Source organism: Protopterus annectens, chromosome 15.part0, assembly GCF_019279795.1.
Source record: "Protopterus annectens isolate FY-2018-M chromosome 15.part0, PAN1.0, whole genome shotgun sequence".
NCBI classification, from domain to species: Eukaryota; Metazoa; Chordata; order Ceratodontiformes; family Protopteridae; genus Protopterus; species Protopterus annectens.
In genome coordinates this window covers 265,452,939-265,474,840 of record NC_056749.1, presented here as the reverse complement: position 1 = coordinate 265,474,840, position 21,902 = coordinate 265,452,939, and the positions used below count along the sequence as shown (strand labels likewise).

Here is a 21,902-nt window from a genome sequence, read left to right as displayed (position 1 = left end):
TTGCTGCTGTTAATTATTTCTTTGAATTTTCAAGATCGTGTTCTGGTTTTGAAAAAAAAACATTTTTTTCACTGGCTTGACTAAATTACTTTCCATTCTCAAGTAAGAAGGGTGTCTTTGACTGATGCATTGTAGCTATGCCTTTTTTTTTTTTAATTTTACAGGACTGGCCTGGTGCTATGCCACAGTATGTGTCCCAGGTGGCCAATGTTCAGTTAGCTGTTACACCCACTGCAGTCCTGACCTCACAAAGTAAACTGAAATATAGCATGCTGCAGCTGAGAGTGAGTCTTACTGGCTAAGCTTGAAGGAGTATTTTTTTCTACTAACCAGCAGCCTCCACAGAGAGGGCTTAGGCCGACTAGGGCATAGCTCACCTGGCTATGTCAATTCAGCACACTCCCTTGTCTTGACTCCCCCTTCTGGGTGGAATAAATGGGGCCAGTAAGGCTTTTAAGTTTGCTTGAAAATGAACAGACCATATGGCTGTTGCTCCATGTGAAAAAATGAATGGGTCTAATTCTTGCCCCTCAGAAGAAAGTGTGCTGTCAGGTAGATTGTTTGAGATATTAACAAAAATGATACTGCAGTGCTCATGTGGCCATTGGAATGTCCGAGATGACCAGTGTTTTTTGCATTGTGAAATCAGCACTTCCATATGCATTATGAACACAAGTATTGGCAAACTGTACTGTCTAGCCTCTGCATATGTATACAGTGTCAGCTGTCATGCTGTAGCCTGCTGATGTGTGCTGCCATTGCATCACTCCAAGCAGTTTGAGAGAGAAGTCTATACGAAGTATGGAATTGGTACAGAGTAAAATGTTAATGCATTTATGTAGTTTCACTGAAATTGCTATATGCAATATCACTAAAATGGTCATTCAGAATTTCCATATAACATTTTGTTGCAGTATTTTATTTTCTGGTATTAAAGTTGTTTTGGAAATGTAGATGTTTCCCTTCTGTTTGCCTTTGTTTTTTTTTTTCTTTGGTGGTCATACCAGTGGAGAAGTCATTGAAGGGCACTGTCAGTATTTTTTCATGTGGCAGTAAGGAATTCTGGATTAATTTTTGTCCTTACATCTGCAATTCCACTTGCCAGTGCGCGAGGTATGTATTCATTCATCAAGTTACAGGTATATTAAATCATAGATCAGCAAAGAAAATCCAGCAAAACTCAAGTCATCAAACCTTGGTAACACATACTAACATGAATTGTGTGCATGTGTTGGGGGGACAAGTCTTTTAGTACGTATTCACTAGGATTTGTTTACAGAGACTCCATGGAAGTAATGCCTCCCAGAGCATTCACTTACTTTTACTTTTCACTGATGTAAAAATTTCTGAAAAATGTGACACACTGAAATGGAGATGACAAGAAGCAAGTGCATTAGAGTTCAGCCTACCAAACATAAGTGTAACCTAAAAGTTGAAGTATACATTCAAAACAGTCATCACATATATGGGATTGACAGCTTTGTTTCATAATGGTTATTCTGTTCATGTTATCATGGAATGTAAATGGCTTTACAGGTAATGACAAAAAGCAAAGACTATTGAATTATTTCAAGAAATGCAGAGTGAAATTAACAATGTTGTAGGAGCCAATTTTGTATAGAAATGGCATTTGAAATTGACAAAGATGGGATTTCAAGGACAAAGGAAATGGGAAGGAGTAATACTGATTGCTAGAGGGGATGCCAATAATGATAAAAGAGAAAAAATACAGTAATTACACATTTGTGTCAGTAATGGGGCATATTTGTGGTATTAAGGGGTTACCAGCAGGGGAAGAGGCAGGATTGGCCTTTGGTCAACTGGTACCGTAAGCAAAAGGTCTCCACAGCACCCCCCCAACACCACTTGGTGCACATATCCTGGTCTACCTACACCATCCAGATTACTGGAAAAGCTCCCCTGCTAGACCAGTTCCCTAGGCGGCCGCCTAGTTGGCCTATGCCTAAGGCCGGCTATGGGAAGAGGATTATGCTAGCATGTATTTATATTCTGTATAAATCTACTATTATGAACTTGAGTGTTTTGGGAGAAATAATCAGGTTTTATCCAGGAATATTTTTATGGGTGGGGACTGAAACTTGGTTTTGCAATAGTTAGGATGCATCAAGGGTCCTTAAAGGCAAAATATAACAAGTCAGGGTAGATTTAATTTGGTATAGAACATGTGAATTCAGTAGTAGGTATTCAAATAAGAGCTTACATGTTGTTCTCAGTTCCCTATTAAATCGACAAAAGTTTAGCTTGTCGAAATGCTAAACATCAACAGCTAAACTTCGAAACGGCAAAACTGCGAGCGGCCACCTAAGCAAATTTTTTCTCAGGGAAAAAATTTGCTTGGCCATTACCGAGAATTTTCCCTTTTCCCCAAAGTAGAGCAATCTCGGAATTAGTATATTTAGTTAGAGGGGTATGGGGGGGGCAAAGCCCCCCACATGGTGGGGTGTGGGGGGCAAACCCCCCACTTAATTAGGGTTTAAAGGTTTTTGTGGTGTTTGTCCGTTGGCTAAGCAAATTTTTTCCCTGGGAAAAAAATTTGCTTAGGTGGCAGTTCACGGCTTTGCAGTTTTGGAGTTTAGCTGTCGATGTTTTGCATTTCGACAAGCTAAACTTTCGTCAATATAATAGGGAAGCATTGTTCTCCAAGGTACAGTAACTGGGCTAGACTGGATAGAAATTATTTCTCAAGAACATGTATATTTAATTGAAACCTTTGACATACATTCAGTGACTGTTTAAGCTGTTGCAGTATTAAAAACTAGATAAAGATGCAAGGTAAAGGAGTTAAACAGACACTGGTGCTACCCTACTTAACTGTTAAAAATAGATACATTTAAAAAATGGGGGGTGGAAATGATTTGAGAGAGACTAGGGAAGATATGCATTTCTTGAGAAGCAATAGCTAATGAATCGTATAAAATGAAAATGGAGTGTAAAAGTGGACTATAAAAAAAAAAAGAGAAGAGAAAGATATGAGAAAGAACTAATAAGAATTATTAAAAGCGTTTATGAAGGTTAAAGTACTGCAAAATAAAGAGAACTGTGAGAGGAACAACTGCAGAGTGCTAAAGGGAAATTAGTAGCATATTCAGATAATGTGCATGAGTTTATAAAGGTTGCTGTTAAGCAACTATTTTTGATAAATCCAGAGCACAGAAATGTTTTACACAGTGACTTAGGAGTCAGAATGTTTAAAGGGCTGTCGCCAAACTTAGGGAGCCTAGACGTATTGGAGATATTTCGGAAATGTTATGAAAATGTGTGTAAAGTAAAGGAATGTGCAAATAAAGAAAAAGTACAAATGGAAATATCCATGAAGGATTTAACTATGCCAGTGTTACAGGAAGATGAAGCTCAACAATTAAGTGCTTAGATACGAAGAAGTGAAATAAAAACGGTGATGTATAATTAATCAAAAAGGTAAGCTACAGGAACAGATGGTATTCCTGTGGAAGTTTGGAAGAGAAGAAAATGATGAAGATCTGGAAGGTTTTGCTTAACAGTATTTTAAAAGATGGGGAAGTACCAGCATCTTGGAAGAAAGCTGTAGTGGCTGTTACCCAGAGAGGGCAAAGGCCCTTCAGATCCAGTTTCTTTATAGAGCCATTTCAATTTTAAACCACAATTATAAATTGTTTGTCTATACTAGCTAAAATAATGACAGAGGTGTTGCCAAAATTTATATATGTAGATCAGTGTAGTTTATGGAGGGGGAGGCAAATATTTGAAAATATCCACAGAACAATGGCATTTCAGATGGAAGTAGAATGTAATATGATGCCACTGTTATTGGTGGGCCTTGATGCAGAGAAAGAATTCAGTAGTGTCAGCTGGGATTTTGAGTAAAGCAGTGAAAGCATTTGCATTCCCCTGATAGAATAATTGAGGTAATTAGGAGGCCTTATGAGAGTTTTGAGGCAAGAATTAAGGTAAGAGGGTTTCTCTTTGACAAGTTGTGTTTACCAGTGATGGCAAAGCTATGACACACGTGTCAAAGGTAACACACACCACAACGGTTTGGGTGACACACCAGCAATCACCAACACCTGAGTTACCAAAGACATTACTTATGCATTCATTGCTCATTTGAAGTGCACTGAATTATTCTGTACCAGGAGCTTTTGACATTCCAAACCCAAAAGGTTCGCCATCACTACAACTTTGAACGGAGAAGCCAGGCAGGAGTGACCACTTCCCTCTTTGTCGTCTACTTTTTTATATATAGATATATATATGTATATATATATATATATATATATATATATATATATATTCACAACGAGTTTAATCATCCAAGTCTAAAATATCAAGGTCTACAATAACGTCTTCTGGAACCGACTAAGCACTTTCACCCAACCAAGGGCATCTTCAGAGTCAGTTAATACAGAATTACTGGTTGCTTTTAAAACAATTTGTAACTCAACAATAGCCAATAAAACTCGAAAAACAATCAAATAACAATTAAATAATTAACATCAGTAATTGATCTATTGATTCACCATCTATTTTTTAACCCTTCATATTGTTACCACAGTAACTATTTGTGATGTATAATTTAGTAAAGTAACACATCTAACAAAATATTCACAAATTTGTCTGTAAATAATAAATAGTAAATAAAATAATAAATAAATAAACAAACTGCTATCCCAATGTATTTTGAATTTTGATGTTATACCAACAAAGCCTTTTGTTTTAAAATACAGGCTAAAGAAACAACATCATTGATGCCAGGCTTTGTACTAGCATCCAGTCTTACTTGGCATAAACACTCCTTTACTTCTAACATGTTCTGATAATCACCCCCAAAATCTGTCGTGTAAATCCTATCTATCACAAAAAATATAAATTTGTTAAAACTTGCATAGCTTTGACTGTGAATAAATAAAGAGTTTGTTGTTTTTTTATTCTTTATATCTCTAGTGTGTTCAAGTATTCTTTGTTTTAATTTTCTAGTTGTCATTCCTATATAGAATGCAGGGCAAGATAAGCAGGTTGCCACATAAACAACCATACCAGTGTTACAATTGCAGTAACCAGGACTTGCTATTGTTCTTTTATAATTCCCAACTGTGACATAAGGGCCATCGTTAATAAACTTACATGCCTTACATCTACCACACTTAGCCATCTTTGCTGGTCTCGTGCTAATAGGTTTTTGCCTCCTTTCTAACAGCTCCTTGATGTTTGTGCCTCTACTGTTAATAAACCTGGGGGACTCCCCTATAATTTTAGTAATGTCTTCAGAAAATATACTAAACCATCCTGCTTTAACCATTTCCTTATAATTCCCTGAATGTTCATTGTACGGTAGTATCAAACCTAAATGAGAATTGTTGACTGTATACTTTTTCTTGGAAATGTTGTTCTTTCCAAAATTGATATCAATCAAAATAGGTTTAAAGTCAACATTTCTTCTAAGCAATATTTCACTCTTAGTCAGTGTTAGCAAATCCTTGGGGTATCCCCTCTCTAAAAGCAAATCAATAAGTGTGTTTAGTTCTTCATTAAATTTGTCCTCCTCACTGGTTATTCTCGATGCCCTAATCATTTGGCCTTTGACTAAATTCCTTTTCATATAATACGGATGACAACTCGAAAAATGTAAAAAGGAATTACTATATGTCTTTTTTCTATAAATACTTGAGTGTATTTTTTCCTCCCTTATATAGAGGTGCAAATGTAAAAAGTCAATAGTATTCCTACCAACTTTACTAGTAAACCTCAAAAAGCAACCAGTAATTCTGTATTAACTGACTCTGAAGATGCCCTTGGTTGGGTGAAAGCGCTTAGTCGGTTCCAGAAGACGTTATTGTAGACCTTGATATTTTAGACTTGGATGATTAAACTCGTTGTGAATTTTACCTTGGGCTGCATTGGTAATTTTTTTACCATTTTTTTTTCCGTTTTTCTGTTTCATATATATATATATATATATATATATATATATATATATATATATATATATGTATAGAAAGAGAGAGAGTCAATGGCAAAGAAAATATGAGACTTGCAAATTTAAAGAATTTCACTAGTGTGGTTCTCATAAGTTGGCCTTATTTGCCTATGATATTATTTTGTATTTGATAAATCCAGAAAAGAACATTTTGGTGTTGTGAAACATTTTGAGATAGCTTCAGGTCTTTAATGGATGCAAAACTAATGAAGCTAAAACCCATGTTTATGTCAGCATAATATGATTAAGTATTTAGGTGTATGGATTAAAAAAGATTCTATTATGGTGGTTAAGGAGATGTGTGAAAACACTAAATAAAATTGTGCAAAAGCTGAGAAGATGCAAGCTCTTAAAGATGTGGATAGTAAGATACATGAAGAGAAAATGTTTTAATTCCAGCGTAAATGGGCGTGCCTTCATTGAAGGTTGAACGTCGAGCTGGCACATCGGCATTCATGAAAATCTACTGCCAATCATTAGCGGACCGGAGTTCCGCTGTGGCGACCCCTAACCAGGATAAGCCGAAAGACAACAACAACAACATTTTGTACACATCAGGCATATTTTTTTCAACTGGAAAAGTTGTGGACATAATAAACAGAGTTTAAGGAATTTGGGAGGAGAAGATGTAAATAAGCTGATTCTCTCTTTAAAAGAAAGGTGGCTTGAGATTACCTGACTGATTTGAAGGGATATTTTAAAGTCATGCAGTTAAGGCTCATATACATGACTCGAGCAGAATGTTATAAATCAAACTAGAAGTGGATTGTAATGACACTGGGGTGGGGGGTTAAGAAGTAAGGAACAAGTAAGATTTTGGTTGCAGGTCTCTTAGGAGAATAATAGCAGTCATACAGAAAGGTTATGTTCATAAAATAGCAGAAAGTATTGTAAGAACTAAGCCAACACTGGAATGGAAAAAGAGATTTTTCCCAATAGAGATGGCTGATTTAAAGGTACAGAAAATAGTCAAGAGAAATCTGTAACATTACTGGAGAAAATCTGCAAAGGAACAAATGTAGAGGGAGCAAATAACTAGTGAGAGAAAGTTTATAACAGAGTGGGATGAAGCCTTCCATATCGTCTCTTAACAGAATATAGGCAAAGAGTAAGGGATAGGGGCATGCTAATTGAAATACTAGACATGTTAGTGTTTTTATTTAAGTCTGTAGCAACAGCAGCTGTTTAAAAAGGGATAATTTGTACAAACTATAAAATATTGAATGATCACTGAAATAATTAATCAGAGGAGGTTAAAAAAAAGATTTGGAATAATGGGGAGACATTTGTGTGGCTCTTGAGTGCAACAAAGTCCTAAAGGTTTCAATTTTTGCTTAGAGGTAGCTGAATAGATATTTTATACCCTTAGCAAACTTCTGAAAATTGTTTCTGAGGTAGATAGCAAATGCTGGAGGTATGATGGGAAAGAGAAAAATTGTGAACATGTGTTCTGGGAATTTAATGAGTTGGTAGATCTAAAACATTTCTTACAGAATGTTTTGTCAGAAATGTTGGGGGAGCATATTGTTGTAACAAAGGAAATTATTTATTTTGAGCTGGAGAATATGACCCGAATTTCATAGATATAGTAAAACTTTATTAAGTTTAATGCCACCTGTTGCCAAAAAAAAATTGTAGAAAATGGAAATCAAAATTAACTGTAATTTAAGTACAGAATATTGTAAAGGAGATCTTTGGGAACAATACTTACAGAATAATGTTCAGAGGGATGAGTGAAATTCATGGGAAGTTTATGGGAAGGAAGGAATTCAGCAGTTTATGTAATGTCAGAGTGAATGAATAGTTGTTAAAAAGGAAATGTATACCGAAGAAAAATGTTGCTGTGGTTTGTTTCCTTCATATTAATGTATGTGGAACTATGTCAGTGTTTTAGTTGCAGTTAAAAAAAGATGTTTATTTAAAAATAAAAACATACAATAGATGCAATGTCATCACCAAGATTCCATTTTGTCTCTCTAGGTAGATTCATCATTCTTTCCACCAGTCAAAATTAAGCATTTTTCAGCAGATCCAGCAATCTGAGAAAGTTTTGTATCCGTGGTGACACACACAGTGATGCAACAATTTGACTGCGGAAGTTCACTCATTCCTTTAGCCTGACAGTTCTCAATATTAAGGCCTATCCTCCTGGATGCCCATATAGACTCGGCTATTTAATTTGAGGAAAGACTTTGGAAATCCCATACTATAGTATACAGCTTAGTCCTGGGACATCTGAGTTTTCTTTGTTTACTTGTACCATTTGGGACTGTGATCTGATACTAGCATCTTCCATGCAGCTCAGGACCTTTCTTTCTGACATCTGACTTGATCTGACATGAATTTGTATATGAGCCCTTGCTTGAGAGTTTTGGAGGTAGAGGTCTTCCTATGTCTCAGGCTCCCTTTTATAGTTAGACGGTATGGAGTTTTTTGTCTCTGAGATGGACAAAGATGGTACTTCTGGTATTTGTTTCAGTCTGCCTGTGTGGGGAAGAAGCCTGTTAAACTCTGAATTTTCAGTGCTTTGTAACCATCTTTCAGTGATGCTATCTTGAAAAATTTGAGGTACCCTTATTCTGCTCCTACAGTTCCCAGAAGGGCTCAGGCTCAGTATATGCCTCCAGTTAATTGGAGCAGGTTGTTACCCAAGTGTCTTAGAGCTTATTTCACTTAGAGCTAATTTCACTGTGGTCTGAGCAGAGCAACACTGGCATCTGTTATTGTAAACTTTTCTCACTTGGTGACTGAAAAGGAACTAAAAATGTTGAAGTATGGTAATGGAGTTTACTCCTTTTCCATGATGTGGTTTACGACACTAACTTGTGTGTCCCATCTCTGCAGATTCCTTTTTTTTTTAGTGAAACTAACATTGAAGATGAATGGGGGGGAGCTACAAAGTCTGAGCTTAGGAAGGACCTGTTGAAAATCCTCCCTGCAGTTACACTGGTGGCTTTGATGTAGCATACTGTAATTTGTATTGTGTAGGTGTTGAGGGGCTGTAAGAACATGTTCTATCTAATGTCCTAAACTGTGGAGCAGCTCAGAAATATTCTGGCCTCTATCTTCAAAGGACTTTACTGGAAGTAAGTGCTAATGACTGAGAGTTTCTGGTTGAGTATTTCAGATTAAAACCTTCAATGCAGTATTTCTTTGGCCACATGTTACTTAAATACTCGTGTTGTTTATTGTCAAACTTGTATATTTGTAAAACTAGAGTACAAAATATTGTAATTATATTATTTGAATGCTGTGTATCTCCACATATGTTTGTGATATTTTCTGTCGCTCACTGGGCCTGGTCATGGCTGTAAAGGACCTTTAGGCCAGCCCACTTACGTGATTAACACACAAAGTGAGCAAAAAATGTTCTGGTATTCCAGGATGCTGTCCTTAAGAGGAGGAAATGTTCCTTTTCTTGTAGTCTTACCTCCTCTTCCAGAAAGAGGAGACCTTTTTAATTTAGAAGGAAGGGCATGTGCATCTTATCAGTTCTTTCCTGTAAACCTTGGTTCTTCTTCCTCACGGCAGCATGATGGTTCAAGTCTGTATTGCAAGGCATCATGGCAGCATGATGGTTCAAGTCTGTATTGTAAGGCATATTTTTCCGCATTTCCTTGACTTGAGCAACCTTTTTCCTGATCCAGAAATTGGTTGTTCTTGGTCACTTCTTAAGAGTTCACTGATCTTTCCCATACAATACCATCACATGGGGATTTCTGCAGCATCAGAACTCTTTGTACAGGGTGAGGCTTTATGGCTGAGAGGGTAGTAGAGGCTTTCCCTCTCTTGAGAAGGAGGGCAGGCATTCATTCTGCTTATTCTGAGACGAAGAGAATGGAGAGCTCATTCATGTCAAGAGGTTAATCCATTTTGTTCTGTTGCACCTGTTATTGCAGGATGCCTGGGTGATGAGATTGGTCTTAAGGATGCCTTTTGGGTCATTGAGATGTAAGGCAGCCTCACAGGAGTCTCTTCCAGTTTGTTCCATGAAGTCAGGGAGTTGCTTTTTTTTGGGGTGGGGGTTGAGCTTCATGAACACTTGGAACTTGTAATTGCTGAAACATTGCAGGTGAGGATTCTTTGTGTACTGCATTTAGAACGAGTGTCTCCCATGTACAGACACTTCCTCATTGGTACACCTACTTGGGTGTCCCTATAGTTGTATCTCTTGAGTATCTCCACAAATATGAATTTTCTCAATGTAGCATAGATACATGCCAACATTGTTCACTCATGCCATTGGAAAAAGGCCTGGGAAGTTCATGCTTAGACTCCTTTGCATTTTCTGTCCCAGTCTATAGCCACTTTATGAGCACAGTTTGAATGCCTGTGGACACTAGTGGTGAGGTAAGTAGTGAAGTATCAGTGACAGAAGAGACAGTACATGCTAATATACCAATACTTGGTTGTTTGGGCTGTTTCACTTTACTTTGGGATAGTGAACAGTCCCCATAGATCCTTTGGATTGGCCTTCACCTTTCATTAACAAAACCTGCTACAGATTCTTACAATTGCTTGTGGGTTGGGTCTGCTATGCTAGACTCGATCATGGTTCTGGAGCTTTGGAGCTCATGTCAATTTTTATTCATCCCTCAACGTATGGGCTCAGATCCGATCTTTGAATCTGACTCTGCTGTTACCGAAGCTCATGATCACCAAAAAGCTCTCAAGCCCCTACCCTACCCATAATGCACCAGCTCCTAACATACCTCATATCTCTTTTGCCTCTTTTATGAATAGATGTGGTCATCCTGAGCTCTTGATGTGTGTGTGTGTGTGTGTGTGTGTGTGTATATATATATATATATATATATATATATATATATATATATATATATATATATATATATATACATTTTTCCTTATTGCTGATCGGTTTTTTTTTTTTTTCGGTATGTCTGATAAAACTCTTTCTGATTTTAAAAAATGTTAAAAATGTGGGCACAAGTTGCCCTTATCTCATGTCCATAATTTATACATTTACTGCTTGGACCCGGATCATTTCCAAATTGATTCTTCAGTTTGTAAGAATTTCAATCCTAGGGCTATAGCAGACAAGAACAACAAATTGATTTTGAAAAGTTTACTTCTTCCTCTTTTGGAGAAGTTATTTCAGGGGCTCAGTCCCTCAAATCTAAAGTTAAGCAGCCTTCCATCTGGTCTCCAAGGCCTTCTACTTTGTCAACTCGATCTTTGGAGCCGCCAAGGAAAAAAGATCAAGTTTGGATCTGAAATCTGTACCGAATCAAACTTCAACAGATCTGACCAGGAAATCTTCAGATGTTCATCGTGTTTCACTGTTGCAGTCATTACTCTTGGGTTATCCTGCTGGCAGACTACCCTCAGTTGGCCAGAATTCCAGTCTAGGTCCAGCGTTGGTTGCTGTCGTCTCTTCCCTGACGCCAGTGTGCCAGGGGTATAAAAGATGCAGCCGACACCATTTTCATCAGTCTTTCTTGCCGCACGGTGCCTGAAACAAAAGCAGTTCGCAAGTGCCAGTCAGTCGACTCCTGAGATTTTCAAATCCGAATTTCAGAACTGAAGTCTTCATTAAAGCTAAGTACCCGTTGAAACTTTTTCTTGCTCCAGACCGATGTCAGAAAAAGTTAACAATTGTATTTCTTGTGGGAAGCAAATACCTCATAAGGATTTTCACTCTTACTGTATTCCTTGCCTAGGCCCTGATCACAACTGTGCTAGCTGTTGGTTTTGTGCTAGATTTAATTAAGCGTCAGTTAGATTTTGCATTTCATTACTTTGGCCAAACATTTAATTATATAATGCCGTTGGAACAGCCGACAACCAGAGTTTACAAAAAATGCAAGGACAAGGAAAAGGATAGGCATCCGAGGTCCAAAACCGACGACGAGGCCTCTGCTAGGCCACTCGCCGGATCGCCAGTTCTCAGTGAGGCGCTTTCGCAGCCCTTGGCACCCGCTACCTCACAGCCACAGGCCACTTCCGACTCCCACGTGGAGCCGACTTGGCCTCTGGATATTCAAGGTATTGGACACTCGGAAATCATTCCCTCAGATGGGTCCGGAGCCGCTGAGCAGGCATAGGCTTCTGAGAGTGTCTTCAGACCTACACAACTATATATTAAGCCATCTTCAGTTTCAAAGACAAAGACTAAAGCAGCTCTAAGGACAAAGAAACAAGTACAGCATTCTCCTACTCAGAGTTCCATGCCTAAAAAAACAGATGCTGAAAATGGCCGAAGACCTAATTACTTTGATCAGGGGCTTCCATCCCCCTCCTGATAAGAGGCCTAGGCAAGAGACAGAGTATGATTCTTCTGATCAGGGTTCTATTTCCTCTGATTCCTCTTCTGAACAGGATTATTCCATGCTTCCCTATGAGGATTCTGATGCTGAAGAATCCATTCCTTCAGCCTCTCTTCCTGAGGATTATTCTTTTGGGGAAACCCTGCAAACCAGGGAGCATTTCCACTTGGAGAGCCAATATTATTCTGAATCTAAGAAAAGGCTCAGAGACTTTCTGCTCCTTCCTCAGCACAGACCCCTTGCTATTCCACTTGTTCTAGACATTGTAGATGATGTATTTTCAGAGTCCGGCCTGTCCCCTGACTCTTTACCCCCTGCACCTGCTAAGCCAGACAGATACTACAGGGTCCCGGATTCTCATAAATTCCTGTATAAAAACCCCACTGCTGACCCAGAAACTATATCTCAGGGTCCCAGAGGGGTTAAAGCTTCCACTGGAAAAAACCCTGTCCCCTCTGATAGGGATTCTAGGGCTCTAGACAGATGGGGGAAAAAGGTCTACACTTCTACTACCTTGGCTTTAAGGGCTTTAAACTGTCAGTTTCATATGCTTAAATATCAGCAACATTTAATGTCACTGCTTAAACAGAAATTGTTGACAAATACTGAATGTTCAGAGAACAAGGAATTGCAGGATTTATTGCATGCAGCTGAACAAGTGGGAAAGCATACTTTGCAATGTGGTTATGATTCACTGGAGGCCTCTTGCAGGGCCGCTGTTACAGGTTCTGTTATTAGAAGGCATGCTTGGTTAAAGGAACAGAACCTGCCTGATCATGTTAAAGGAAAATTATTAGATGCACCATTACAGCATGATACTTTGTTTGGTACTAAAGCAGAAGAGGTGTTGAAAAAAATGGAGGATAAAGTAAAATCCATGCAGTCAAGGATTTCTTACAGGTAAATCCACCCAGGTTTAGCAGGAACTGGCCTTCTAAAAACTGGTCCTTTCCAGTGTCAGACAGACCACAAAGAGGCAGATACAGCCATCCCAGAGGCAGATCTCAGCCCCAGGGCTTATACAGGCCTAAACAATGGGGTGCTCCTACCTCCAAAAGCGGAGAAGACAAATCACAGCCATACCGGAAACAGCCCCAAAGACTTTCCTCTGCCAGATCCAAGCACTTTTCTTTTGGCAGCCCCCTTAGGGGGAAAACTAGCGCTTTTTTCATCAAATTGGCAAATGGTTACCCAAGACAAATGGGTCCTGAACATAGTCTTCCTAGGCTACAGGTTCCATTTTCACACTCTACAAAGGTCATAAGGTATGCCAGACCTGCCACACAATCAATGGGCAGAGGCACAAAAACAAATTACAGCCCTCATGGACATGCGGGCCATTCAGCAAGTACCACAACAAGAGCAGGAGCAAGGATTTTACTCAAGACTTTTCCTAGTACCCGGAAAGGACGAAACCTGGAGACCAATACTGGACCTGTCTATACTAAATACATTTCTGGAAGTTCCAAAATTCAAGATGTTGACTCTACAGCAGCTACTGCCCATGCTGGACAAGAAGGCTTGGCTCGTAACTTTGGACATAAAAGAGGCATACCTGCATGTCCCAATCAGGCAGTCTTGCAGAAGATACCTCAGATTCATAGCTGGCTCAATGTATTACCAATTCTCTGCACTGCCCTTTGGCTTATCTACTGCATCCAGGGTCTTCACAAAATGCCTGGCACCAGTAATTGCGTTTTGCAGACAAAGAGGAATTCAAATATATCCTTACTTGGACGACTGCCTAATTCAAGCAGAGAGCAAGGACATTCTTCTAAAGCATCTGGCGTTTGTAAAAAGATTACTAATTGGCCTAGGGTACACAGTAAACGAAAATAAATCAAAACTAGTGCCCTCTCAAGAGATAATATTCCTGGGTGCAAGCTTAAATACAACTGCCCAGATGGCTTATCTCACGCCAGACAAACAAAAGCAACTGACTTCTTACTTCAAGAAATTGGCAACAAAAACCCACTTCTTTGCAAGGAAAATCCTGCAGGCCTTGGGTTTCATGGCATCCTGCATTCTACTAATTCCATATGCCAGACTGCATATGAGGAAACTGCAGTGGTATCTAAAAAGTGTTTGGACTCAGCATTGCCACAGCCTGGAGACAGTAATTGCACTCATTCCTTGCCTGCAACAGGAGTTTCGGTGGTGGGCAGAAGCCTGTCACCACAACAAGGATCTGCCATTCAGTTTACCCACAGCCAGACAGACACTGACAACAGATGTATCAGATTATGCCTGGGGGGCCCATATGGCAGGAAAATGTATTCAGGGCATATGGCCTGCAAACCAGATGCATCTTCACATCAATCAAAAAGAGATGCTAGCTGTTCAAAATGCCCTGACAGCTTTGAAGGACCTGCTTCATCCAGGACAGCTACTGATAAAGACAGACAATACTATGGTCATGTGGTACATAAACAAGCAGGGATGTACACATTCCTACCCCCTCTGCAGACAAGCAATGGCCTTATGGGACACAGCATTGGCTTTTCAAGTTCACCTGCAAGCACAATTCCTGCCAGGAAAAACAAATACTCTGGCAGACAAACTAAGCAGAAACCTCATGGATACCCACGAATGGAAACTGGATCCACAAGTCTTCAGCACGATAACAAAGAAATGGGGATGCCCAGTCATAGATCTATTTGCCTCCCCTCACAACTGACAATTGCAGAGATTTGGCACAAGGATTTATCACAAGCAAGCATGGAAAGTGGACGCCCTGTTCTTCATCTGGAAAAATCTAACAGTATATGCCTTTCCTCCACTGCCTCTCCTTCCCAGGGTACTCCTAAAGTTCAGACAAGAGAAGCCAAAAATTATACTGATTGCACCAGACTGGCCACGCCAGCACTAGTACCCAATCCTAAAGAGCTGGTCTCAAGGTCCAGCATGGATATTGCCTCAAACTTCTCACTTGCTGACCCAACAAAACAATCAGATCCTGCACAGCCAATTCAGGACCTTAAATCTGGAAGCATGGCGGATAATGTAGCCATTCAGAACACTCCTCTTTCAAAAGCTGTTATGGATGTTATCTTGGAGGCCAGGAGGCCCAGTACCAGAAAATCTTATGCAGAAAAATGGAAGTGGTTCTGTGCTTCGAACCAGGAACAAGGCATTGACATGTGTGTACCAAATATCCCTCAGATTTTACAATACCTAACTGAGATGCTGAACAAAGGCCTTTCTTTCTCATCAGTTAAGATTCATGCCTCTGCCATTTCAGCCCATTACAATACGGAACCACCTACCTTTTCTCATCCTTTAATAAGGCAGTACCTCAGAGGGGCCAAAAACATTAGGCCTCCAAGGAGATCACCAATTCTGGCCTGGGACCTCAATTATGTTTTGGAAAAACTCACACTGCCTTCTTTCCAGCCAGCATCAACAGCAGATATAAAATTCTTATCCTGGAAAACAGCTCTGCTCTTAGCAATAACCTCTGCAAGACGAGTCTCAGAGTTACAAGCTCTCATGGCTCTGGAACCTTTTATCATTTTTCCAAGCAACTTTTAGTGTCATATGCTGCAGCATCACAAGGAAAGGCTATCTCAAAACAGACTATTTGTAAATGGATAGGCCATTGCATCCATTTCTGCTATTTTCAACATGGCAAATCAGTGCCTAAGGGCATTAGGCCTCATTCCACCAGAGCAGCAGCCACTTCAGCAGCCTTCCTCAGAGGGGTACCAACCAAAGATATCTTAGAGGCTGCAACTTAGAGTTCAGTGCACACTTTCACAAAGCACTACCACTTACCTTTTTACTCTAAGTCCAGAGCAGGCTTTGCCACTGTAGTTCTGCAGGGCCTCATAGCCTCTCCTAATCCTAGTTAGCCCAGCCACACATCCTCAGCTTTGGGATTCAACCCAAGAGTAATGACTGCAACAGTGAAACACGATGAACATAGTACAGTTGTGTATCTACTATAAATGTAGATGTTCGAGTGTATTCACTGTTGCAGTCCAGGTTACCCACCCACCATCCCCCTTTTATTTGCTGGGACTTATCTGCACTTCTCTATCCTATACAACCTATTTGGTGTATTTGCTTGTAGATGAAGGAAATGTTATTTTTCTGCATGCATTTTTATTGGCATATTTTTTCAGCCTACCAGTTTGGGGGCACCTGACATCTGGGGCAAGAAAAACTGAAGAAAATGGCATTGGCTGCATCTTTTATATGCCTGGCACACTGACATCAGGGAAGAGGTGACAGCAGCCGACACCGGACCTAGACTTTGGAATTCTGGCCAACTGAGGGTAGCCTGCCAGCAGGATAACCCAAGAGTAATGACTGCAACAGTGAATACACTCGAACATCTACATTTATGGTAGGTACACAACTGTACTATCCTACTCCTTCAGATCAGGCTTTTTTGCCTAGAATGACGTACTCTTCTTCCTTGGATCCAGTTTCATTGAGAGTACCTTTTTCCTTTTTGGAGAGGCACCACTGTAGGTCACCTTTCATTGTCTCATCTCATTCTCCCAGAAGTTTGACCGAGGAAGACATGGACAGAATGATAAGGAGATTCCCCTCAGCATAAATACAAATCAGAATGATAAGGAGATTCCTCTCAGCATAAATACAAATGGGCATTCTCCCAGCTACTAGCCCCTCTCATCAGGAAGCCCATCCTTCCACCACAATGCCTATGGTGGCTCCTTCTCTCATCCGTCTGATTTCGGCGCCCCTAGATTTGTACCATCTGGGTCCATCTTGTTCGGATCCGGAGGTACTTATCTCTTCAGATTCGAAGTAGTGTCTGTGTACACTAGCTCCGACATCATTGGATCTGGATAACTGTCTGAGCCAAATTGCCCCTGTCAGATTTGAGATGTTGGAGTTGAAGTTTTCAGAGCCGTCTCTGCCAGTTTGAGCCTTGGCATTGGACAGCTCAGCTTTGACTTCCTCCTTGGGGAGATTGCTTTTGGGGCAGAGGGAGGCATTGGGCCAGAAGCTTAGCTTCTTGGATCCATTGTCTTCCTTCTCCCCAGAGTGATCTGCCTTCGAGGTAGTAAAGAAAGTGTTTTCTGCTCTGACAGGACTGATGAACCCTCCCCCTCAGATCTTCCATCTGAATCCCAGATGTCTCTGCATCTTGAGCCACATCATTCAACGCCACAGGGACAGTCAGCTCAAAGTCTGCAATTCACTCAGCAGGGCATTACCATCTCATTTGATACTTCACTGGAGCATCCCACCAAGGAAGTCCCTAGGAAGAGTAAGTGCAAGAGGAGGCATTTGGACTCCTCTCAGGGGTCAGTCACTAAAGATACTGATTTCATTGAAGGAGAAGGGTCCCCAAGATAACCTCCTGAAGACATCTCATTTAAATCCTTAAGTAGAGAGGTGATTGGTCCTACGATAACTTTTCACTGAAGGAATCAGTATTTCTGGAGGCCTTTGGAGCTGACCCATCTACCTCCTGGGTAACTCTGCCCACCGATGAGCTTATTGACTTGATTTCTAGACAGGTGTGGAAGGAGCTTGACTTAGTTGACCCAGTCCCCAAGAGGCCAGATCAGATTCTGGCTCCACTGACTGGCAGGATGTTCTGGAGTAATGGGGTGCCCAGAGATATTGTGCTCATGGCAGTGGCCACCAAGAAGGAACTAGCTGAACAGAGTTCCTCTATCCATCTTTCTAACATAGAGTCTAGGTCATTGTACAGATTTGCTAAGCGCATGCATGCTTCAGCAATTTTTGCCCTTAGGTCGTTGAAGTACTTGGCACACTTCATGGGACTGCAAAGGGACTTGATCAAGGGACTTTCAAAATCCCTTTCAGGGACCACTACTGCTGAGGCTCAGTCTTCTGTGGCTTCAAGTTGACTACCCTTCAGTCTGTATTAAATTTGTCCATGTGGCTTATCTCACATGCTGCTGAAGGTTCCTCAAGGGCGGCAGGTTTAGGCAGCTCCATCAGGAGACATGCCTAGATGCGCTTGTGTGATTTTTGTAAAGCCCTTCATGTCCTCGTTTGTCAATGCACTCTTTGACAGCAGTTCATTGTTTGGCCCAAAAGTAAAGAACACACAGTCTTAAGCTGGGAAAAAAGGGGAAGTCCATATCTGCATGTTTTTCATCCCTTCAAAGATCCGTTTCAAGGAATCAGCAAGGTGGACAAAAACATGTGGTTCAAGACATCTCAGGGTGCTTTCCAAGATCCACGTGGAGATAGTTCCCCCAGGTGCAGAGGGGGATCTCCAGTGGATGCCGACAACCACACCACAGTGGAGGCCCCCAAAACCAAGGGTCCAGACATCCTTTCTCCCCCTCTGGGACAATCGGGGGTCATTTATTCCTGCACAAGATAGCCTGGTTAGACATCACAAGAGATACCTGACTGCAGAGGATTATTTCCAGAGGTTATACGATTCCCTTTTCTCTTTCACCTCCATCTATATGCATATTTCCTGATGTTCCACCCAGTCAGAGGAAAGCAGCAGCACTAGAAATAGAAAAGCCGCTAGAAAAAGAGTCATCTAGGAGGTCCCATAAGACCAGATAGAATCCGGAATTTACTCAAGATTCTTTTTAGTGCCAAAGAAAATGAGGGACTGGAGACCAGTTTTGGATCTCAGTGACTAAAACAAGTTAGGTTGACATAAAAAGTTTTGGATGGTCACAGTTCAGTCCATTCTACCCTTCCTGGGTACGGACAACTGGATGTTCTTGATAGACCTTCAGGATGCGTACTATCACATAAAAATGAACAGACAATCCAGAAGGTATTTATGCTTCTGGCTGGGACCCAGTCACTGTCAGTTCAGAGCACTGCCCTTTGGCCTAACCACAGTCCCCTGGTTGTTCACCAAATGCATGGCAGTTGGAGCAGCTCACTTGAGACTGCAGGGATTTTAAGTGTTTCCATTCCTATATGACTGGCTCATTACCGCTCTGATTGAGCATCTACTAATGAAAGCAAGGAGTCAGGTACTCTGGAATTGTTCCCAGCTGAGAATAACCATAAATTACAACAAGTCTCAGTTCCAACCAGACACTCAAATTCTTAGGAGATCATAAGAGTGATGTTCAACATGACGTCAGTGACAGCTTGTCTTCCTCTTTCAAGAGTGCACATCATCAGGTTACAGGTCAAGAAAATAATTTGCAGCACCAAAATTTCAGCTCACTTGGTCCTACAAGCCTTAGAGTCAGTGTCAGCGGCCATAATTCTAGTTCCTTTAACAAGATTTCACACGAGAATTCTTCAGTGGATGTTAGCGACACAGTGGTCAATTCTTTATCATCATATGTCAGCAAAAATAAGAGTCACTCAGGCAGGCAATAGATAATTTTGGTGGATTTGATCAGATCAGGTTCTGCAAGGTTGTCCTCTCATTCTTCCTCAGCCTAAGGCTGTAGTGACCACACAGATGCTTCCCAGATTGGGTGGGGGAGGGCACTTCCAGGGGAAAACAGTCCAAGACAGTTAGTCCCCCAAAGAGGCCAGTATGTGTCCTAGAGATGAGAGCAGTGCTCTTAGCATTGCAGACATTCCAAGACTTTCAGTCCAGACAGACATCATGTCAGTAGTTTGGTACATCAACAAACAAGGGTGAAGCCAGATCTTAACTTGTGTCGAGAAGCCCTCAGAGTGTGGCAGTGGGCGATCTCTTCCAATCACTTTCTGATTCAATGCACATTCTAGGGAAGTCCAACGTGATAGGAGACAAAACTGAGCAGATCCATTCTACTACCTCACGAGTTGAATCTCAACAAGAAAACGACAGATAAGATTTTCTTTCAATGGGACCAGCCTTGCTGCAGTTTTTTTGCATCTCCCCTAAACAACAAGTGCAGACATTTCTTTGCCCTGATCCTTCCACTGTGGGAATCACATAGGGATGCTCTAATCCAAGACTAGCTCCCCGGTCTTCTCTATGCCTAACCTCCAACTCCCCAATTCCCAAATTCCTACATAAAGCTGCCCAGTTTTAGAGCAAAGTAGTCCCTATTGTTTCTTACTGGCCTCAACAGATTGGGTTCCCCTTCCTTTGGCCTCATCTGCTGTACCCACCTTGGGTTCTGAATCCGATTCCAGACCTCCTGTCTCACCCAACAGGCATGATTCATGCAGATACCTCAAACCTCAAGCTAACAGCATGGTTTCTCCAGTAACATCCAGACAGCCGATTCTGTCTTCTTCTGTCAGCAAGATACTTTTGTGTTCTCTTAAGACCTCTACCAGAAAACTTTACAGAAGTAAGTGGAAAGGGTTCGTTTTTTTAAGCCCAGCAAAAACACATTGATCCTTTCTCAGCCCCTATACAAGTGCTCTTAAGTTTCTAGCAACAGTTTTTAATAAGGGACCTAGCTCCTCAACAGTCAGAGGTAAGTTGGCAGCAATTTCTAATTTCCATACGGGATTTGAGAATTTTTCTTTGGCTTCACCTAAGCTTTGTAAAGCCTTTTTGAGAGGCACTCTCATTATGAAACCCTCATATAAAGACCCTACTCCACCATGGTATTTAAATTTGGTGCTACAGGCACTAATTCATTCTCCCTGTGAACCAGCAGCTGAATCTGATCTTAAATTCCTGAAATGGAAAACTGTCTTTCTAGTGGCCATCACCTCTGCTAAAAGAATTTCAGAACTTCAGGCATTGTCTTCTAAATCTCCCTGTTTGATTTTTCATAAGTGCTGAGTAACATTACATACAAATGCTTCTTTCCTTCCTAAGATGGTGTCATAATCGAATATTAATCAGTCCATCAACTTACCAGTCTTCTTTCCTAAATTTGCAAATAAAGGGAATATACGCTTCATTTATTGGACGTCCACAAGACAATTATGTTTTTACCTACATAGAAAGAAAAATACTAGAAAAATGGATCAATTATTCATGTCATTTTCGATTGTAAATTGGGAAAATCAGTCGCAAAAGTGACTTTAGCCAGATGGCTGACTGAATGTACATCATTTATAGGTTCATAGGTGTGTACTAGGCTAATGGCCTTGGAGCCTTTATAAGCCTAGCCCCTAGAAGAGCTCTAGCATTGTGCCGCCTGACATTAGTTCCCAATGGCTCTATCAAGTAGAGCCACTGCAGTGATCCCCGGGGTGAACTTTCTATTTCCCATCCACTCATCAAGATTTCTCTTGAAGAGGGATAGTGAGGTGCTCTGCTTGACATGTATGGGAATGTCTATTCCAGAGCATGGGCCATCTTTGGGTTATGAACCTGTCCCTCCAGCATGTTCTGTTGATTGTGGTAATGAGTTTGAGGTCTCTGGAGCATGTGGTGTGGAGGGATTAGGATTTTTAAGATGTAGCATTTCTAACAGAGCTAGGTCAGACATGGCTTTGTAAGTCGAGCAGAGATCGCCTCTTAGTAGATGATATGAGACAGATAATAACTGGAATTTTTTGAGTCTGTCCATGTAGGACGTGTTTAGGGCCTAGGATCCTCTTCATGAGGTACTTTTGCGGCCTTTCCAGCTGTTGCACGTGTCTAGTGAGGTACATGCCAAATGGGGCATTATACTCCATGTTTGGCCTAATGAGGGAAGAGTAGAGAGAGATAATGACCTCTTTCTTCTTGGATGCAAAATCCTTGGTAATGAGATGTGCCACACTTTCTGACCACAGTGGCAATGTGGTGGTCGAAGAAGAGG

The 21,902-nt window shown here is 40.8% G+C and overlaps 1 protein-coding gene across 1 annotated transcript in view; it reads left to right on the top strand.

The window, feature by feature from the left end:
- Positions 1–21,902, top strand: part of TAF1 (TATA-box binding protein associated factor 1) — a 2,792,652-nt gene that overhangs the window by 1,381,952 nt on the left and 1,388,798 nt on the right. The window lies entirely within an intron of this gene.